We start from the raw sequence: 3,976 nt of genomic DNA on the forward strand, positions 1-3,976 counted from the left end.
CCAGAGTCCTGGGATCGAGCCCCACATGGGGCTCTCTGCTCAGCAGGAAGCCTCCTTCCCCCTCTCTCGCTGCCTGCCTCTCTGCCTACTTGTGATCTCTGTCAAATAAATAAATAAAATCTTAAAAAAATAAAATAAAATAAAGTCATCTCCACAAGAACAGGCGCCCCTTCGGTTTTGCAGCTACTGATCCCAGAGGCCTAATGCCATGCCAGGAACAGAGGCATCAAATAAAGATTTGCTGAATGCTGATACCAGCCTCCTATGCATGCAGGGTAGCACCTCAGGTGACACCTGTGATTCCAGAACTCTTTAGCCTGCCTCTCCCAGATATCCCAATTTCTAATTGCCCACTGCCCCCCTTCCACTGTGCTCCTAGCCCTGGGAAGAACATTGAGTCCTGACCCCCACCGCAGCTCGTGCTGCTCTGTCCCTCTCAGGAGTCCCAGGGCACACTGGGTCCCCAAGTGACTGGGCTGATGGAGTGGTAGGGAGGGGGACCCGGAGGCTCTGAGAGCTTTCTCTCTTCTCATTCCGTCTTCCTGTGGCTCTTCTGCCAAGGCTTTTAGCAACTCTGCTCTGTATGTGCATTAGCCACGAGAGGAGAAGATGGGAACAAAAGCAGGATGAGAGGCTCTTGTTCCTTCTCCCATTCTAGAAGAGGCTGGCTGAGCTCTTTTCACCTCTGCATTCACTGGCAGACATTTCTTACCCTAAGTAATACACCACCACTGCCCCACCATCCCCATCCTCCCCGGCACCAACATCATCATCATCACCATCATCACCAACACCATGGCCAGCGTCATCACCAATCCTTCTGTGAAAATCATCACAATCACCATTTAGTACCTATTTCCTGTACACCAGACTCTGTGCTGATCATTTCAGCTACATTATGTCATTTAATCCCGTGAGTTCGGCATTGTTATCCCACTTTACAGATGCTGAACTGAGGCTCAGTTTCCCTTGGCCCTCATTGAGATCCCCCCACTCTACTCCGGTTCTACGAGGCTCATTTCCTTAGAGTAAGTCCTGCATGGCTAATTGCAGGAAATGCTCGGTTTCTTCTTGTAGTTGCTCAGACTTCAGATTCCGAATCCAAATCCTTACCAACTGTTTGAAGATGTACCTTCCCACCATTCTCTCGGCTAAAGGCTTCCTGCCCCCAAAATGGTTTTTCTTTGTCTTTGGTGATCCTGCAGCCGCTAGTCTTTCCTGAACAATCTTCTCACTGCCCTGGGCACCTATGCTCAGGCAACAGAGTGAGGTTTGCTCTCGCCAAAAAGCATGGGCGCATGTGCGCGTTTTCTTTGAACTTGGAAATGTTTCGGGAGAATTGCTCCTGTTCACGTAGCAAAGAAAAAGAGTAAGGGCTTCAGAATGAGGACTGACCTGGGTTTAAACAGGCCATCCCTTGCTGTGTCTGAGCTGGGACGCCCGGGCAGCATGCACAGGGCTGGAATCTCGTCCTTGCTGGCTCGGCCAAGCTGGGACCTTGGCTCAGTGCTCCATCAGCCAGCACTTTGCCTTCATGGGAAAAAGAGTGCTTTTCCCTGCAGCTAAGATTTTTCATGTTCTCTGGACTTTGCCTCCTTGGAGGCAAAGGAGGGTCTTTTTCTCACTGGTCCACACAGAAGACTTGCATTTTTTGCAGTCAATCCACCCAGAGGGGGAGCTTTGTTCTAATGGACACGAAGGTGCCTTAGGGTGGTAGCAACCGAGGTTCCAATCTCATTTTTCCCCTATGCTCAGTGCAGCTTCAGACAAGGGACTTCACTTGTCTGTTAATTTCAGCCAATTCTTTTAGAACGCTGGCTCTATGCCAAGCTCTGTGCTGGGTGCGGCAGGACAAAGGTGAGTAAGTCATGATTTCCTGCATCTAGTTGGAAAGACACTCAGGAACAGCTAATTCTATCAGAAGTGGTGAGCCCTCAATTAGAGGTCTGGGGGAGGTGGGGAGACCAGCACCCAGCTCAGCACTCGAAGAGCAAACGCTACAGAAGGTGCCGAAGGGAAGGTCAGCATGCTGTTCCAGGCAGCAGGGACCAGGGGCCAAGGTACAGAGAACCAAGTGCTCTCTGGCATTACTGAATCACAAAGGGTAAAGCAGGCAGGGACAGCACAGAGGGAGGGCTAAAGGCTCTGAGGAGGGTGGTGCCTGGGTAGCTCAGGGGGTTAAAGCCTCTGCCTTCGGCTCAGGTCATGATCTTAGGGTCCTAGGATCGAGCTCTGCTCAGCGGGGAGCCTGCTACCCCCACCCCCACCCCTGCCTGCCTCTCTGCCTACTTGTGATCTCTCTGTCAAATAAATAAATAAAATCTTTGAAAAATAAAGGCTCTGAGGTTCACTTACCTCCTCTTTAAAACGGGAATAACAGTATTACCTCAAACAGTGCTGCATCCGATTAGGTATTCAATCAACGATCACGTCTATGCCCAGGCAGATTTGAAACATCTCGAAGGCAGCTACCATGTCTTAATATTATGTCTATGGCCTCATCAATCTCCATTAAATAACTAGTTTTTGATTGTCTAGTGCTTAGTACCTGTTAGAGGCCTGACAAGGATTTGTTAAAATACTGAATGAATGAATGAATGAATGAACGTGTTAAGCCAAACTTGAAGTCTCCTCCTTCTAGAGGTGCCTGAGATCTGGGGTCAGAAGAAGGTATCTGGGCTGGGGGAGGGGAAGGGGGAAGAGAAGTAGGAAACCATCAGCACCTTCTTTCCTGGGGCAGTAGCTGTTTTAACCACAGAGCAGTGCCCCCTGGAGGGTTTCCCTTAAACTGGGGGACCCAGAGGTGACTGAGGGCCATCCTGTTCCACCCTCCTCTATCCGGGCAGGATGAGGGGGAACAGCTGAGGTGTGAGTGGCCAGGGTAGGGGTGCAGGCAGAGCTCTGGAGGAAAGGATTGCTCTTGCTGCTTGCTGGAAATGAAAAGAGGCTGGGGGCCAAGAAGGCAAAGTGCAGAGAACATGAAAAATCTTAGCTGCAGGGAAAAGCACTCTTTCTCCCATGAAGGCAATGAAATTACAGGCAATTGTGAGACACAGAGATTCGATAAAACCTGGGGAGGTTATCAGGTGAGGGGACAGGACTGGCTGCGGAGATGGAACAGCTGGTCCTCCCCTCCAGCGCCGATAATCGCCCCTCTGTTATGCAGACTGAACAAACAGTCCTTCAGGGCCCCTGTCATGGGGGCCGCTGGGAAGGCTGGAGGAGCGCGGGGGCGGGGCTGGCTTCCTCCCAACCACCACCCGATGTTGGGGGTCTGGCCACCCAAGCACTATGGAGGTGGGGGGACCTGTTCTGAGGGTAAGAGTGACAGGGGTGGCTGAGTACAACGACCTCCTGTCCCACAGACCACCAGAGGGCCGTCTGTGGGAGAGGGACTGGGCATCCCTTTTTTCCCTATGCATCCCCCAACCTCTGTGGTCCTCCCTGTCATCCACAGAGGACCCAGTAGTGAGTAACTCCCACTGTAAAACGGAATGGGTGTGGAACATGTTTTTGAGGGAAGCACAGGGCCGGGTGGACACACACAGCGGCGACAGCCAGCCCAGGCGCCCCATCGTTAGGGAAGGTCTTCAAGAGGAAGGAATCTCTAACTAGGTCTGGTGCACAGCAGTTTGGGGAGAAAGCCACAGAAGGGGAGAGTAGGTGAGAAAGCACACAGTGAGAGACACCTTCTAGAACATGTACTGCACTCAGAGGCAGTTTCAAAGGCAGGTTACGGAAGGAATAGAACAAGCCATCACTCTGACCAGGAATTATAATTCCGGTTCTTAGGGGAGTAGAACCATCCACGCCAGACTGTTCATTATAACCGAAATGTCCCCCCAATGGGGCAACGGCTGCGAAACCGAACGGCCCCGCTCCAGGACTAGAAAGCAGCTTCCAAAGCCAACAGTAAGGACAGCTGACTCATAACATTGTGTAAGTTTATGGTGAAGTAAGCGTCAGAATAGGACCC

Source organism: Enhydra lutris, unplaced genomic scaffold (genome assembly GCF_002288905.1).
Source record: "Enhydra lutris kenyoni isolate GAN:26980312 unplaced genomic scaffold, ASM228890v2 scaffoldscaffold29, whole genome shotgun sequence".
Lineage (NCBI taxonomy): Eukaryota > Metazoa > Chordata > Mammalia > Carnivora > Mustelidae > Enhydra > Enhydra lutris.